The sequence below is a fragment of the Leucoraja erinacea genome, chromosome 22 (assembly GCF_028641065.1).
Source record: "Leucoraja erinacea ecotype New England chromosome 22, Leri_hhj_1, whole genome shotgun sequence".
Classification (NCBI taxonomy): Eukaryota; Metazoa; Chordata; class Chondrichthyes; order Rajiformes; family Rajidae; genus Leucoraja; species Leucoraja erinaceus.
In genome coordinates, this window is record NC_073398.1 from 29,766,873 (window position 1) to 29,786,042 (window position 19,170).

General features: G+C 41.9%; 1 protein-coding gene across 1 annotated transcript in view; it reads right to left on the reverse strand.

The window, feature by feature from the left end:
• exoc4 (exocyst complex component 4) overlaps positions 1 to 19,170 on the reverse strand; it is a 362,722-nt gene that overhangs the window by 125,023 nt on the left and 218,529 nt on the right. The gene's annotated exons all lie outside the window — the stretch shown is intronic.

Sequence of the window (19,170 nt, forward strand, 5' to 3'; positions counted from 1 at the left end):
TTCTGCTGAAAGGAGAACATCTATCAGTTTAAATCACCATTTATTCATCATCGTTGAAAACATTAGCGACGCAGTGGTGCTGGTTTCCAACAGGAACAGTGACGGACGCACCACACGTCGCTGTCCTCCTGTTCCTGCGGACTTCCGCCGCTGGATGTACAGGATTTTGGTGTGTGTGCTTTATCATCATTCCTCACAATGCCGTGTACGACAGTGATCGCAACTTCTACTGAAGTGTGGATGGCCGTTGGCTCGCTAGAAGCTTATCTGCCCTTTGACAGGTCTTGTTTTTGGTCCTGCTGGGGGTCCACAGGCCCCTCCTCACCTGGCAAACCAGGTGGGGAAGACGTGTTTAGTCGCTGACTATCCGACCATGGAGAAGGTAGCACGAGATTACATGGTACCCATGGTGGGGGGACTCCCTGATAATGGTTTCACCATTTCTGAAACCATTATCTCCAGACTCAACTACTACAAAGTACATACATATCATGCTCCTCACCATGATAGATGTTTATTATTGTGAAATGCAAGTGTTAAGTTCATGATGTCATGATTAACCTGGGGACCATGTCCTGTATTAACCATATCTCCCAAATTCTCCTGGATTAAGTATGTTATACATTGCTCCATCACGCCAAGTACCAGAACACCCCAATACAATACATACAGTACACCCTACGTAAATTCTCAAATCAGCTAAATCTCCATGTCATTTGCATCATGTCATGAGCATTTAATTTGTCAAATGCACTAGGAACAGCAAAGTGAAATGCTTTGCAGGCACATTATACAACAAAAATAAATACACAATAAACAATACGATAAATTAACAGTTATACTCGTAACCAGACCATAATAGTACATGCTGAAGTACATTGTGTGTCAACTTCACAAAGCAAACCATCAGGCTAAAATTTAAACTTTGCTGCTGGTTAAGGCCAATTAATATTCCCTGGCAATTAAGATGCCATTATTAAATTTTAAACGCAAGCACTAGAAGCCAAAATGATTGCAGAATTCTCAGTGAACAAGTCTAGTTCTACTGTCATCCAAAGTCCATGGACACTCATTAGGAGCAGAACATTAGATAACTGTAGCCATTTTAATCCTGCGAGCTAAGGGAAGCTATCCTGACACAAACTGGGGACCAAACATCTCATCCTAAGACGTGTACACACATTGAACAATGACTTACTTGGGCTAAGATGAGTTTAGTGAATTTTCACCTTTTTTGCTAATTACCAATTCTTGATAGGACCATTTCCTGCGGACACAAACAGTCCTTCAGTTTCTTGACAGGTGGCTATTTCCTTTGTGACAGCCCAGATAGTCAGAGAATATCATCAGCTCATACAAGAAGCAGAGCATCATCAAAATATGCCTTTAACCAAAAATCCTGCAAGAGCGCAAACATCAAGGGTTGTTGTCTTGGCTAATGGGTCTAATTGCAAAAGAAAAGTAAATGTTTGATTGAATTATGGATGATACCATCAGGCCTCCATCCATCAACGAATTAGACAATTAATATGACAAGTTGCCACTTATTCGGAATTGAAGTAATTCATTATGATTACTGAATGGTTTCCAGTCTTACAGCTGAACGCAAATTACTATTTTATAACCATACTCAAACCAAGAATATCTGCCACAGTATTCAAATCACGAACTCTAGTTTCAGAATGCCGTGGTGCGTAAATGTACTTCTATGGAAGAAAGGAGGTTCCAGGGTTGGTGCCGATGAAAATTCTAACTATTTTAGTATAGTTAGGTGTTAAATCTGACCTCAGCAATTCTAGCTTGAAAAATAAAATGTCCAGACTTCTGTATATAGTTTAGTTAAGAGATACAGCGCGGAAACAGGCTCTTTGGTCATCCGAGCCAGCACCAACCAGCGACAATTTATATGTTTTAAATATAGAAAGCCAATCAATCTACAAACCTATACATCTGTCCTTGGAGTGTGGGAGGAAACTGAACAACTTGGAGAAAACCCACACGGTCACGGGGAGAATGTACAAACTCTGTACAGACAGAACTCGTAGTCTGGATCGAACCCGGGTCCCTGGCGCTGAAAGCGCTGTAAGGCAGCAACTCTACCGCTACACCACCATGCCGCCTTGCCACCGGACTTACAGTCCAATACTCCTGCTGGAATGTACGCCAGTTGCATCAGAGAAAACAACACCAAGCTCAGCTCTGGCAACAGTACTGCAGAGATAGCTTACTAGAACTCGCTCACAAACTAACTCGTCCCATTTCATCCGTGCCAATGAAACCACAAAGGGGTAATAAGGATCAGCACAAGGGCAGGGAACATTTTACCCGAGTGGTTGCAGAAGCAAGAGACTGCAGATGCTGGAATCCAGAGCAAAAATCAATACTGCAGGAGGAACTCATAGTCAGGCAGCAGCAATGAAGGGAAAGCAATAGATGATCAATCTTTGCCTCCACAGACTCTCCTGGCCTGTTGATTTTCTCCAGGAGTTTGCTTTTACACTGTGTGGTTTCCTTAAATGAAAAAAAGGCAACGATCATCTCCAGGCTTCATGTCGAACACATTTAGGCAGGTAGACACAAAATGCTGGAGTAACTCAACGGGTCAGGCAGCATCTCTGGAGAGAAGGAATGGGTGATGTTTCGGGTCGAGTCCCTTCTTCAGACATTTAGGCAGGTTTTAGTGGCCTCAAAATGTGCAAGATTATAGCTATCTAATGCCCCCCATTGCTGGTATCTCATTATTGATATCTCGTGAGAAACTATATCTTGTTATATTAAAAGATTACCAAACAATCAATATTTCTGTTCTGCTTTTTAAAAAATATTGTCATGTGTATATATTGATGCAGTGCACATTGCAAGCACTACATTGCTAAAACAATGTTATTACAATGTATGTCACCACATGGTTGACTTCAAAAGTAATATCACTGGACTGTTGATTGAATGAATAAATGCAAAGAATGCAACAAGCAGTTGCTTATTTGGAGTTTGTAGTTAAAACTCATGATTCAATCTGGGCATTTTGCAGCCTTTGGACTCAAATTTAATTTAAAAAATTCCAGGTAACTTGACTTCGCCCATTTATAACAAATTAGGTCATTTTTTACTTTCTCAACGTTAAATCCATCAATAATATTAACAGTCCTCAATCTACTGCCATTTCTTGCATTCTGCCTTTGATTTCAAGTTTAACCTATTGCCATGACGTGCATTTCACAACATCCCTTTGTTTGCTTTCTCTCACTTTAACGGTCTTCATTCATCTGTTCCCTTTGTGCAAACATTTCAGAAATATTCCCTTTGTCCCATCCATCCCTCTGCTATCTCCACGACCTGTTTAAACTGAAGTGTTAACTCTGCTTCTTTCATAGGCGCTGTCTGATCTAATCAAGAGTGTTTAATTGCTGTACGTACTGAAACAGAACAATGAAACCCCAATATGTGAGGAATTGAGAAACAAATGAACACATTCAAACTTGATCAACTTAGTTGCAATTAGAAAAGGATAAAAAGTCATACTAATGGTTGAAACATTCTGAGGCATTTTTCTGCACGATACACAATGACATGCATCAAATTCAAATTGCGTGCTCATTTTAATGGAACTTCTACTAATGACAAAGGACAGTCCTACTGGAGTGAGGAGAATTGTTCAAGGTGCTCAGGTGGTAAACGAGATAAAAGCATCTGATTACATTATCATGTGAAGAGGTCTTTGAACAGTTTCCTTGAAAGACAAGATCAATTCTCTTTGAAGAACAGTTATTGTAAGTGCCCAGGTACTGTCAGTTTATTAACTTTCTCTCTCTTTCAGTGTGCTCTTGTCTGTTAGTTATTATGAATGCACAAAAATCAGATTTGATCTCACAATGATTTGCACTTGAGTAATGATGCTGTACTTTTAGCTGTTTGTACTATGCTTGATGACATTTTCCCGGGGAATTTTGGTACGTCAATGAGGGAGAAAGCAGCATAAGAATGGGGCTGATCTTCCACTGCAATGCACATGTACCTGCCAGCAGGAGGCTATTCCTCAGCAGTGGCTGTCGCGTCACCTTCTGCTCAGCAGAATTCCAGCCGTGGGCCACCTGTGGAACTCCAGTGGAGTCCTCAACGGCACAGCGTAAACGTCCACAGCTTTCTCAGCTCATAGTACGGGACATGTGTCCACTGTTAGTCTCCTCCATGACATTGTGTCCACTATTAGCTTGACCTGGTTAATTAACATTGGAGCCATTAAAATGAATGAATGCGTGTGTGAGTGTCGACATAAATAATTACAACTTCAGAAATTAATTTTAACATTATTAACTTGACGTTGAACTGTTTCAGAGAGATCTTGAATTTTGGAATGCTGTGGATATCAAAGAGGTCTATATCCCTTCATCGAAACTCAGTTTCTGTTTTTGTATCAGAGTTCCAGCATCTGTAAATCGTTGCTGCTTAAGGATGGTAGTGGGGATGTGCTCTGGGTCAGCTTCCCAGCGAAAGTCTGAACATAGCACAGTACAGCAACAGTCTCTTCAGCCCATGGTGTCTAAGCCGACTGTGAAGCCAAATTAAACTGAAGAAGAGTCTCGACCCGAAACTTCACCCATTCCTTCTCTCCAGAAATGCTGCCTGCCCCCAGCTGAGTTACATAGACCAACCCCACCTGCCTGTACATTATTCAGTTCCTTCCTACATACTATTTTTACATTACAATTGTCGTACTCATGTTTGATTGCGCTTTTGTACAGTATAATTTTACTGGATTGTTAGCAAAACTGTTGGTGCACCTGATATTTTACTGTTGGTGCACCTGATATTGAACTCGTGATATCCCTCAATTTCCTGCATATTCATGTGTCTATCTAAATGCTTCCTCTACGTCACTATTGTGTCTGCTTCCACCTCTCCCCATGGCAACCTGTTCTGAGCACCTGCCACTGTGTGAGATAAATGTCTCGCATATCTTCTTTAAACTTTCCCCCTACTAGGACTATGCTTAAAAAGAGAGCAATCTTGGATCTGCCTTGGTATTTAAATGGTCAGGCATTAACTAAAAGGATGGGAGATGACTTGTGTGGGACAAGTACTCGCGCATTGTTCAAAAACTTGTACATTGTTCAAGGCACATTCTTTCTATGTTATACGAGTATCTGGCGACATTTAAACATGAAAGTTTATTACTTTTGCTGACATTAAGTTATCATCGTGTAATATCAAATTTATTGATGCATACATATTAAACATAACTTGTAAAACCCAAATGCCTTAAATACTGGGAACAACAGTAGTTTGTTCTTGTTCCATTCTAATCCTAACAGCACTGTGGGGAGCTGTTTTCCAAAGATTATGCTGTCAAATAAGGCTCTCACTCCTATTCAGACTTATAGATCTGCAAAAAAAACTTAGCTTACAATCATAACTCTGGCAAATCAAGATAACTGACCTGTGGAGAGTACAATAGTTTATAAAAGTAGGTAGGCCAGATCAAAGGAAAATCTCATGGATGGCACGAGCTTTCCTTGTTTATGTGCAGCCCATACCCCTAGCTCATTAAAAAGGCTAGTTTCTGTCCCCATGAAATGTTCACTTGTCTTTCACACAAATATTTTCACCCAGCAATAGGGATGACATGGACATGTGTGAACGGGGGGTGGAAGATATGGACTCAGTGGGCCAAGAAGTCTGTTTCCATCTGTATCTTTTTTTAAAAAATATTTTATTTTATCAGAAGTAAGTACAATCATATGGCACCAAAGTGCCTAATATATATCTTCATAATACATTTTATGTACAGCTTCTTATTTTTTTTGTTATAATAAAGAAAGACGAGAATAAGAAAAATAAATTAGATAGTAAAGGATAGAAAGGCGTGAGATATATAGCGTGTGAAGAAAAAGAAAAAAAGACGAATGAGTGAAGAAAGTTGAGGAAAAGAAAATAGAAAAAAGAGAATAAGACATAAAAAAAAGGAAAAAGAAAAAAAAAAACAAAAAAAAGGTAAGATCATTGTTTATAATCTTGACCATCCCTCGTCCAGTCCTGAAACAGTTCGCTTTTACAATTGTGTTGCACCATATGATTCCAAAAAGACGACAAATGGAGACCAACTCGTTATGAATTGGTCTGATTTATCCATTAGGAGGAATCGCATTTCCTCAAGATGTGCGGTGTCCAACATACTAGCAATCCACATTTTAAGCGTTGGTATTGATGTATTTTTCCAAAATTTAAGTATTAATTCCATCTGTATCATTAAACTAAACAATGATATTTACAGAGAATAACATTGCTGGAAAATGTAGTCTGCTGGTCGTTTCACAATTACCCAGGGCTGGCGGAGCATTGATCTGTGGTTGTCATTTACATCAATAGCAGTAAATGAGGAGGTACAAGCGACTTTGGTGGCCCTGAACTAGGAAAGAGATGCTGATGTCTGCCACCCATTGATTCCTGCTACAATCTGCCCACTGTATTCTGACTGAGGTTGGAGGCAGGCTCAGTGTGCCTTTTCCTTTCATGGGCTCTGCAGCCATACAATAAGAAAAATAACATCGGATAAGGTAATGTGTGAATCTAAGAGTTTACAGTGCTGATTTCCTGCAACAACAAAAAAAATCTGCATATTCAGATAAGGAATGAAAAAGATGTGCCTCCCACTTCCAGCTGAGCAACCCAAAACTGAATATAAAAACCATTAAAAACAAATTCCAAGAAATACTTAGATGTGTGTGCAGCATTACTGTGTAACATCCACTGCCTCATTTAACCTTTCAAGAAATTGAGTAGGTCAACTGGACAGCAAAGGTAAAGACTAAAGCATGACAGATGCATTGTTCTCTCAATTCTGCTCGCAAGCATGAAGACTGAGAAAACAAAAATAAAGATTTATGCTTTCAATTTGTGTCTTGCTCAGGCAGCCTGTTGGAACCACACGTAATTAAAATGATCAGTCAGAAAACTGGAGGAGAGTAACACTTGGATGCAAACCCTCAGCAGATAATATCAGGACAAAGCCAGACTGCAGATGACTGCTGCACACCTCACTGCTATTGAATGTCTTGCAACAGTAAGTTCCATCCCACACGAGAAAGCAACTTTTATACTAGCCAGCCGCTAAGTGCTTGGATGAACGTACGTTATAAGTAAAGAAATGAACACGAGACCAGTATTTATATGGCACTTTTCACAACCTCTGGGTGGCACTAAGCTCTTTTCGACCACGAGTATTTTTGAAATGCTGCCACTCTTTCAATGCTTATACCGTTGCGGCAATATTTAACACAGAGCAATTTATTACAAGCAGCAAATGCTATTGACCAGATAATTTGTATTTTAATGATGTTGACTTTGCAATCGTTGTTTGTGATAAATGACTCGGACAAAACCAGAGATGGGTTTGTTAGTAAATATGCAGAGGGCACAAAAATTATGTCAAAGGATACAGCAAGATATAGATCAGTTATTGATAGGGACTGAGAAATATCAGATGGACCTTAATCTGGGCAATTGTCAGGTGTTTGGGAGGTGAATATAAGGGGAAAGAGTGCAGTTTATGGCAGTACTTTTAAAAGCAATGATGTACAGAGGAATTTTGGGGTTCAAATCTACGGCTCCCAGAAAGTCACAACAGAAGTAGACAGTGGCAAGAAAGGCATTGGTATGCTTGCCTTCATTGGTTGAGGCAATGAGCATAAAAGTGAAGAAGTCACATTGCAGCTTTTGGAGTGCTGTGTGCAGCTCTGATTGCCTCATGACAGGAAAGATGTGAAGCCTTTGGAGAGGGTGGCAGGTTCACCCGTACTTTGCCTGGGTTACAGGGTATTTGTTATTTTGCGAAGTTGGATTGTTTTCTCCGTAATGCCGGACGTTGAGGGGAGACCTGATAGCATTTTATAAAATTATGAAAAGAGTAGATGGGTAGACAGTCAGAATCTTTTTCCCATGTTGGAAATGTCAAGTGTTTGAGGGTATGGCTTTAAGATAGAGAGAGAAAATTAAAAAAAATAAATGTGTGGAGAAGACTTTGTTATAGAGAGTGGTAGGTGTCTGGAATGTGCTGCCAAGGGTTTGGGTGGAAGCAGATATAAAAGTGGATTTTAGATAGGCACATGAATAAGTGGATAATGGAGAAATGAGGATCTGGTGCAGGCAGAAGGGATTGGTTTCATTTAGCCTTGTGTTTGCAACAGACATCATGCCTGTTCCTATTCTATGATCTATATTAAATAGAATTTTGTCAGGAAATTAAATATGTGAATTGAGAACTCTTACATTCAATGAAGAGAGTAGATGGGGCCTGGGTTTAACAGCGTACATGAAAAAATGAATAATTATTTATATTTCATACCGAACATGTTTGATATTCATGTACGCACTCCTTGGAATTTATGTTACCAAATCTTGAAAGGATCTGGTTGAATTCCACCCTGCTCTTTAAAATCCCTTCACCAGCCAGGGCCTTTATTTATAGGGGGGTCGTTCTCATCCTGCAGTCTACGGCCCTGACTGAAATACCTACTTAGGTCCATGTGTGTCAGAACCATTATCCAACACGGTGATTAGAGATCAAATCTGACAACTACTTGCTTGCATGACTTTGTTCTGCACCAGGTGGTAGTTTTACACAGCAGGCTAATTATTGGATTTAAAGAACAGTACTTTAAATAAATGATAAATGCTATCTACAACTTCTGTCCAACACTTCAACCGCATAAAAATAAATCAACAACTAAATGGCATGAATTACACATTAAGTTGTGTTTCACGGAGAGTTGTATTCAATATTCCACAAATGAATCTGTCAGAATTAATCCACAATGGAGACTTGAAGAATCGCTTTCCTATTATCCATGCTTATTATTGCCTGCAAACCAGACCAGGGCAAGTAGGATCAGAGTGCACTTTAATTGCTGTGGTTCCCCTCTTCCTCTGCCTTCCATACATGTCCACATTTTGACTTCAGACTGTGTATCTATTTGCCAGGGCAGTAATCATAAAATGAGCTAAAATATAAAATATCTATAACAGTGTGAAACTCTTGGTGGAGAGGACTGGATTCACAAAACATTTCCAAGGTCCAGTTATGAAAAACATTTTATTTTAAGTGCAAATCTGCTACTTTTGGCCAGCTTCAAAAACAAACTCTGCGCTTCTTACTGTTTCTCATCAACTTGCTGCTGTACTGCTCATTGCTTCCTCGCTGTTGATATACTCTCCTGGATGCCATATTCCTGCAATAGTCTATCCTCTCCGCTGCTTCTCTAAATATCTCCAAGGTTCTTTATATGTTTCCTCAGTTCATTTTTATTGCTGCCACACTGTAGTGATCGGGCAAAATACAAAGTGCTGGAGGAACTCAGCAGGTCACACAGCATCTGTGGTGGGAATGGATAGACTATGACTTGTGTTAGGACCTTTCTTAATGTCGTCTGTCCATTTCATCCACAGATGCTGCCTGATCAGCTGAGTTCCTCCAGTACTTTGTGTTTTGCTCAAGATACCAGCATCAGCAGTTCCTTGTGCTTCCACTGAAGTAATAGATTTGTACCAATATGGAATCAGTTATACACCAATGTGGTACACTTGGATCTAGAGCTGAACATGGGCCTAGAACTGGACTTGCACCCAGAACATCAGACCAGGTCAAAATAGCCCTTTGGCAGCTCCTCACTGAGTTTCTGGACTTTATTTCCTTTCAGAACTGGTGACGGAGGTGCAAGCACCCAGGACTAGTCCTGGCACCTGGCAGATACAGGAAAGGGCCATGGTGGAATGGAAGGTTTGAGTCCTGTTATGGGTTTTTATTCTCATCCTTCATGGTGCTTCTTTTGCCTTCCCTCATACTTCTTTTGAAATTGTCTTTGGATATTCCTACTCAGGAGTAGAGTCAGCTCCAGGCCTTTCACATCAGAGTGGCTGAATGACACAGAAGAGGAGTTGCAAGGATTGTATGGACGGGCGGGACCGAGCCATCCCACAGGCTGATTCTGGTGTAGCGCGAGTCCAATATCTTCCTTAAATAGTTAATTCCAGTTTGGAAGAATAATTTACTCACAGACATTGTTTTGGAAGGTAACGAATGAAACAGCTTTACGTTAATCAGCTACTTCCTTTAAAACCAGGTGAAAACTATCAGCATCTGAAGAGTTGGCTGCCTTAAGTGCTATTGGTGTTATTTTTAAGCTTTGTTTTCTTGATTACATTAACTTAAGTTCCTGCCTTTGATTTATTGCTGTCTAACGTGGAATAAGAGACTTGGTATCCATGTCCTCTACTGCCATTACTGTTATTAATTGAATAAGTAATTTAATAAGTCTGCCACGTCTTAATTTTAGTTTGCAATATAACCCAGCTGTTACTAAATAAAAACAATTCCAATAATTATATTTTTCTTCCATATTTTGAAAATCTAAGATGCTGGAACGCTGAAATAAAAACTGAAAATGCTGGAAGCAGAAATGTGCAAAGAGAAACAGTGTTAATGTTTCATGCCAAAAACCTTTTTTTTTAATCAGAACTGGAGGGGTCAATAGACAATTGACAATAGGTGCAGGAGTAGGTCATTCGGCCCTTCAACGTGATCATGGCTGATCATCCCCAATCAGTATCCCGTTCCTGCCCTTCCCCATATCCCCTGACTCCACTATCCTTAAGAGCCCTATCAAGCTCTCTCTTGAAAGTATTCAGAGAACCGGTCTCCACCGCCCTCTGAGGCAGAGAATTCCACAGACTCATAACTCTCTGTGTGAAAAAGTGTTTCCTCATCTCCGTTCTAAATGCCTTACCCCTTATTCTTAAACTGTGGCCCCTGGTTCGGGACTCCCCCAACATCGGGAACATGTTATCCTTAATAATCTTATATGCTTCAATAAGATCTCCTCTCATCCTTCTAAATTCCAGAGTATACAAGCCCAGCCGCTCCATTCTCTCAGCATATGACAGTCCCGCCATCCCGGGAATTAATCTTGTGAACCTATGCTGCACTTCCTCAATAGCAAGAATGTCCTTCCTCAAATTAGGGTACCAAAACTGCACACAATACTCCAGGTGTGGTCTCACTAGGGCGTTATACAACTGCAGAAAAATTGCAGGACCTCTTTGCTCCATAACTCCTCTTGTTATGAAGGCCAACATGCCATTCGCTTTCTGCCCTGCCTGCTGTACCTGCATGCTTACTTTCATGAACTGATGAATAAGGACCCCCAGATCCTGTTGTACTTCCCCTTTTCCCAACTTGACACCATTTAGATAATAATCTGCCTTCCAGGTTTTGCTACCAAAGTGGATAACCTCACATTTAGCCACATTAAACTGCACCTGCCATGCATCTGCCCACTGACCCAACCTGTCCAAGTCACCCTGCATTCTCATAGCATCCTCCTCACAGTTCACACTACCACCCAGCTTTGTGTCATCTGCAAATTTGCTAATGTTTATTTGAATCTCTTCATCTAAATCATCTAAAAATGTATATTGTAAATAGCTGCGGTCCAGGCACAGAGCCTTGCGGCACCCCTGCCATTCTGAAAGGGACCCATTAATCCCTACTCATTCTTTTATCTGTGCCAACCAATTTTCTATCCATGTCAGCACTCTACCCCCAATATCATGTGCCCGGATTTTGCCCACTAATCTCCTATGTGGGACGTTATCAAATGCTTTCTGAAAGTCCAGGTACACTACATCCACTGGCTCCCCCTTGTCCATTTTCCTCGTTACATCTTCAAAAACCTCCAGAAGATTAGTCAAGCATGATTTCCCCATCGTAAATCAAGGAAAGAGCATTCAGGTTGCAGTCCAGTTTCCACCAATCTTTCCACCTCTATGCACAAGAAGCACAGAAAGTGCAAGAAGCGCAAGATGCCATCGTATGCAGATGCCAAGAAGTGTGTTCAACTCTGGCCGAACAATTTCTAATCTTGTGATGTGGACTCGATAAGAAGATCAGGACTGGAAAAGTGAGAAAACAATTGAGTTTTAAATTGTTGAGATGACTGGGAGGGAAGAAGGATGAAGCAATAGTTGCAACGGTATTAAGCAGTTGATGAGGCGAATGAAAGAAATGAGAGAAAAAAAGCAAAATATGTGTAAAGGTTGTGACATGCAGGTCTAAGCTGCAGGAAATACCCATAAGATCAGGCGGTGTAAGTAGTGTTACTAACCACCGCCAGTCTCCACTGCCCACGTTGCACCAAGGTGTGTGGATCGTGGATCGGCCTCTGTAGACATCTGCAGGCCCACAAGTAGATGACCCTATGGAGAGGAGAGGACAGTCATACTCGTTTTGAGTGACCACCGATGATGGGAGTAGAGGAAGAGAGAAACTGAATTAATACTATGTGGTTAACCTACAGCTGAACAGACCAGATATTACTAGAAAAGGCTAGATACCTGGATTTATTGAAATTGATATTGAACCCATATAAAGGAGAGCATTCTGATGAGAGAGAAATGGAGGAGAGATGGGTGGAATTTTGGAATGTTTGAAGGAAGCGTGGACGGACATGAGACAAGATTTAGTAAAATGGTGAGGTGCAAACGTTTGTGATAGCAAAGGGTGAGAGCATGAACAGATTTAACATGATCAACAGAATTGGGAATTGAAGTCAGTGGAATCAAGGTTCAAAGGTCAGTATTTAGTCACGTGTATCAATTAAGGTACAGTGAAACTCGAATTGCCATACAGCCATACTCAAAAAAAGCAACAAGACACACAACTACATAAAAGTTAACATAAACATCCACCACAGTGGATTCCCCACATTCCTCACTGTGATGGAAGGTAATAAAGTCTAATCTTCCCTCTTTATTCTCTCACGGTCAGGGGAGTCGGGGTGTCGGGGTGATTGGAGCTCCCGAGTCGGGGCAGTCGAAGCTCCCGTGTTGGGATGGTCGAAGCTCCCGAAGTTGGTATCTAACGACGGACCGCGAGCTCCATAATGTTAAAGTCCGCAGTCTCCCGCAGTTGGAGCTCCGAGGGCAATCCCCAACAGCGATCGCCAACTCCGTGATGGTGTCTTCAGGTTCCTGCGGTTCGAGCTCTGAGGTCGATCCCCGACAGGGATCACCAGCTCCGCGATGGTAAGTCCTGCAGGCTCCCGCGCGGTTGGAGCTCCTGAAGTCGGTCCCCAGCAGAGGCCGCCAACTCCAAGATGTTAGGCCACAGTGTGGACGGAGATACGATATGGAAAAAAAATTGCATCTCCGTCAAGGTAAGAGATTAAAAAAAGTTTCCCCCGACACCTCCCCCACATAAAACAAGCTAAAGAACACTAAAACATGCATTTAACACACACTAAAAAACAACAAACGAGGAAGGGACAAGACAGACAGTTGGTGAGGCAGCCATTGCTGGCGCCATCTGGTGGCCAATTGGAGGCAATCAAGCCGTAAGGATAGGAACAATGAGGCAGATGCATTTTGAAGATGTGCAGAGTCTCAAGGATGGAAGCTGAATCTGACGTGACAGTTTCAACAGTAGATAAACTCAGACTTGAGCAGTAACAGGCATTGATGTAAACATTCATGTAAGCACTCATTTCAACTAAATATTTACAAAAGAACTATGATGACACTAAAAGCAATTGATTCCAGATGACATTCTTTTATGAGGATAGTGCTACACATCAATGCAAGTAGTTCATTTATTTTGTGGATTTTGAGAGCATTGGAAACTATTTTTATCAATAATATCAAAATAGGATCCCACAGTGAGGTGCTTGGAGATTCACTATGATGGATGTTTATGCAAATTGTGTTAATTGTGTGTCTTGGTTTTTTTTCTTGTTTGTATGACTACAGAAACGTAATTTTGTTTGAAATTAGGTTCAAATGACAATAAAAGTTATCTTATCTTATCCACAGTGCATCTCCCCTGGCATAGTTCTTAATACTAAATTTACAAAATCCAAAAGCATTTTGCTTCTTTTCCCCCCATTTCATCTACATCAGGAAGCTTCACACCAGATTCTGATATGGCCACAATATTGAGATTGTTTGTTTCCCATGAGGAATCCTCCTTAATGTGGAATGGATTTTAAATGTATAATAATTTCAGTGGAAGGTTTCCACATATATCTGATTACATATATAGTACACTGTGTCTGACTCTTACAACGCTTCACATTCACGTGGCAACAGAAGTGTAGAAATGGCTTCAAAGGCAGCAGACGATTCAGATGTGCTGGTAAACCATCTGCTGCAAGTCACCTGAAGTAGCTATCAGGTTTGCAATGGTTACTACCATTTCATTCAGTTAGTTTACTTTGCCAGCTTTCCAGTAAAAGTAGTGCTGCACGGCAACATCAAACAGCCACAATATCAAATTTACTTTAACTTTTTATCAATACAGGGTCTTTAAAAAAATGTGTAGCCATTATAAAGATTAGTATTCCATTTAAATCTTCATGTTTGGTCACTTAGGTTTCATTCCATGTGTCAGGAAGTCCTTGACACTGAGTGATCAACACATGATTCAGATTTGTGAATTGTGTGCAGGAGATAATAATCTATATTATAAACCTCTGACCTTGGATGTTTACTTGTGGGTTTGCTTGCTTGAACATTTCTCCTCGAGAACCTGTCGCTGTAACGGTGAAATTTTTACATATTCCGGTAGAGATTTACCTCATGATCTCAGAAAACGCTTCATCTGAAATTTGATTTATTGTTTCCCGAGTTTATTTACCAAAATTGTTCACCAATCTGACATATTTTTAAAATCTAATGAGCTGGATGACGTCACAATGGCTCCTCTCGCTCACAGTCGACAGGCCTGCCATCAGCAGCGCTCCGCCATGCCTGAGGACCAGCCGCCCTTCCCCCCACCCCACCGTGCTCTGGATTGAAGCTGATGACGAGTTACGTTAACCTCCGACTCCGATATTTTGTTGCCTCCTGACTTACAGTCCACTCGCACTTGGCCGTCCGTCCGCAGTGCAGCGCCCCGCCCCTCACAGGGTTCTGGAATGAAGCCGCTGAAATGGATTACACACGCACCTCGGCTCTGGTTTTCCTAGAGATGCCGAGAGCTTTGTACTAGAGTAGGGCCCTGTACTAGAGTAGGGCCCTGTACTAGAGCTCTCTCTATCTCCCCAGGCTCTCTCCGCTTTTCGCAGCCCGCTCGCTCGCCCCTCCCCCCCCTCCCCCCCCCCTCCCTTCTTTCCCTTACCCCCTCTTCCCCTCTCCCCCTCTCTCCCTCCCCCTTCCCCCTCCCTCCCTTCCCCCTCCCTCCCCCCTCCTCCCTGCGTTCTCCATCCCCCCCCCCCCCTCTCCCCCCCCCTCCCTTCCCTCTCTCCACCCTCATCTCCGCCCTCCCTCCACCCTACTCCTCTCCCCTCCCCCCCCCTTCCCCCCAACTCTCCCCCAACTCCCCCCTCTGACCCCCCCCCCCCCCTCTCACCCCCTCTTCCCTTCTGCCACCCCCCTCCTCCAGCCTCCCTCCCCTATTACCCTCCCCCCGTCCCCCCCCCCTCCCCCCCCCCTCCACCCTCTCCCCTCCCCCTCTCTCCACTCTCTCCTCCTTCCACCCCTCTTCTTTCTCCCCCCTCCGCCCTCCCTCCACCCCCATCCCTTACATGCTTCTCAGGGGGATACTGAACCATTACATCATTTATTAAAATTGTTCTTTATTCCTATTTTATTCAGAATATAGATGTCTCTAGCAAAGCGGGAATATGGGCCCATTCTGAATTACTTTTGAGGTGATGGTGAGACAACTTCTTATATTGCGACAATGTGAGTACTCCAACAATGTTGTTGAATAGGAAATTCCAGGAAGTTTCAGAAGTCCCAACAATGGAGGATTGGTGCTATAATTGCACGTTGGGATGATGTGCAGGTTGGTGGGGAACATGCAAGTGGTGGCGTTTCCATGCACTGGAAATAGTTGCTTTTTCTGGTGACAGAGATTGCAGGTTTGAGTGGCTTCTTCTTCTTTCGTGCCCATCTTCCATGTTTCAAATGTTGACATCGCTGTCATCGTCCGCAAGCTTCCGGCGACAATCAGTGGGAGCCATCACTTGTTGTAATAGATGATGGTGGTAGCAGAATTAGCTCAGAATACTTCCAGTTTCCAGTCCCATGATGTGGGCGCTTCTCCTATGGGGCCGGTTTGAGTGGCGTGTTTGGAGTTGCCCAAGTAATGCAGTACATCAGTCTTGTAGGCACTGGATGTTGATGATGTACAGAAATGAATGCAATAGGGTGGTAAACTGGGAATCTAATCATGTGGATTGATTAGTCTCAGATGGGTTTGCAGGGAGGTTTGCAGCAAGTTGTCCTGGCGGATCTCATCCACATCATTGATAAATATGTCAGGCTGCTCCGGTACAATGACAAGCAATTTTATTTGTGATCGCCCAAGACAGATTTGACACTCGGTCGATTTCAGTTGTCCATGAGCATTTTAAATGTGCTCACAATGCAAAATCTATTTTCTTGTTTTAGATTGTGGAATTGTTTGAGTAATTTTGGCGAGTTGATGATTCTATGCCACAACAGTGCAAATTTATGAGCAGAAATAAGCCACCAACTTGACAATGCACATCTTCCAGAATTCAAACAATCACGTGTAATATAATAGCTTCTCGAGAACAGACGACCCAACAGGTTACTTTATTGAAAGTTAATGCAATGGATCAATAGGTGACTGAATTGGAACAGTTCACGAAAAAAAGACTTAATGAGCTCTGTATACTCTAATGCGGCTCAATTGTAGCATCAATTGTATCACTTATTTATCCATGGGTATTGATCTGTTGACAGACCAGGTGTTCAACAGGAGATTTAACGAGCTGCAAAACATGCTTCTAATTTATATTAACTGGCCAATTGCAAAATAAACTTGTGTGACTATTTTAGCACTGAGTAATGGAGAAAGCTGCACTTGGGCATTTTTCAGACGCCTGAAAAACCGGCGACTGGAACTGTTAAACGTGTTTCAGAAGAATTTATTTAATTACGGGCTAATAATGGGAAAAAAGCTTATACTTAAATTCTGGAAAAATGCGCCGACACCAACAATAAAAATGTGGATATCAAATATGTTTGAAACATTACATCTGGAAGAGATGAGATTCCTCCTAGCAGGTAAAGCAGACTAATTCCAAAAGACGTGGTCTATGTTTCTGGACCTATTACAAGTATGAGGTGCAATAGTAATCTAAAAAAAAACAAATATATAAATAAGCGGAATCAGGACCTGGTAACGGGAGGTAAAATAACAAAAACAGACTTGGTTGGTAGTCCCCTTTCTGCTGAGTTTAATGTTATAATAGAGCGATTGTTTCTACTTTCTCTTTCTCTCTTTTCTAGGGTCTATTTTCTCACTTTACTTCCTTCTCTAACTTCTTTCCTAAGGGGCTTTCTTTTCCTTACACTCTTGCACTGCACGACTCTCTTGCACTTTCTTTACTTTCCTTACTTCTACCCAGAGTTCCTTAAAGCTCTACCTAAAAAAAAAAAAAAAATGACAAGCGGTACAAAAAATGTATCAAGATATATGTGTTGTGTAGAATTGTAATTTACCGTACTTCTAATAAAAATAAAATAAAATAAAAAAAAAAAAAAAAAAAAAAAGGAACAGCGACGGTCAGAGTGGAGCACACACACACACATCGCTTCCTTCACCAGCCCGTTATGCAGGCGGGGGACAGGGCAAGCGGGGGGAGCGCTGTCTGAGTGAAATTCACACGGTGCAAAGCCAATGTGATACAGACGCACACCACGATGAATAGCGCTATAATTAAGATGGCTGTTCATCATGGTGAAGCACAGTGTACGGTAAGTCCTTTAAAAGAGGGGGGGGGGAGAGGGGGGAGAGAGGGATGGAGAAGGAGTGGGGACAACTTTTAAGAAGCGACAGAAGCTCGGTGGACATTTAACATTATCGGTCGGTTATCCTTGGTTCTGAAAATTACTGCTTACGTTTTTTTCCCCCCAATGAGCCAATGAAATTCACCAGTCAGCGCCGGGTACAACCTACGAGAACCTTCGACCTCCTGGCAACCCACCTACGGCACGAGAATTCTCGTTATCCTCCATGGCGGCTTCATTCTGGTCACTGCTAATTTTTCAATGTGCTGAAAAATGCGCGGCGACTTTAATGAGGCCGCGATTAGTTCCCAGAATGCGGGAACTCCTCACGACCATGAAGGCGACTACCCGGCAACCACCCGCGAACATGTGGCGACCATGTGGCGACAGCAGAGTCTCCTGTAGTCACCTAAAAAGTTGCCTAAGTGGGACAAGCCCATTACAAAAACATGCATATTTGCCCGTTCCCTCCTGAGAGATGCGATGCAAGTGATTGCATCATCTACTTTTTTTTAGGTTCGGATGTCTCAACACCAGCAGTAGTTTGCAAGCATGGCCGGCTGCAAGGTGTTGAGATCAGTTGTGACACTCCTAAAATAGATGAGCCAGTCAGATCTTATGAACAGCTGCCAAGCTGATGGGTGTTATTGTGAGTTACGTTTTGGAAACTGGGAGCACCAGCATAGCATAAAGCCAATACCCAAGCAACCTAAATGTTAGTCAGTTGCCAAGAGATGAAAAATATCAGTGAATGTAGGTATACTTTTGGTTTAATCTCCTATTTCTCATGGCCTGAACTAAAGCAGTGCAAAATATAACGCACCTTTGAATGCAGCAGCCAAAAATGCTGGAGAAGCTCAGCGGGTGAGGCAGCATCTATGGAGCGAAGGAATAGGCGACGTTTCGGGTCGAGACCCTTCTTCAGACTGCTTTATCACAGTGGACAACCAATAAATTTGACAGCATATTACACGAGTACTGAAAATTATCCCTTCACAGCAAAACAGAAAACTACAACTTGGAAAGTAAGGCTTTAGCCTAACCAGCCAGGATCTTAATTATCCAGCATTATCAAGTGATTCTTGAATTTTGTAATGGTCAGTTTCAAATCATAATTGGGTACTTAATGCAATTTGAGAACCTCATAATGCAAAAACACTTTTCCTAAATTATAAATGTACTGACCTGTATGTGAATGAACTCATTGGATAGAAAATTCCAAAGATTTACCACCAATCTGCGTGAGGAAATTTCTCCTCATTATTCCGAGACTACAATGTCTGGTTCCAGACTCCTTAGTCTCGAACGAAGGCTTGTTGACCCCTGTAGGAACTTTGTTATCTCCAAAGGGATCTATTCTCA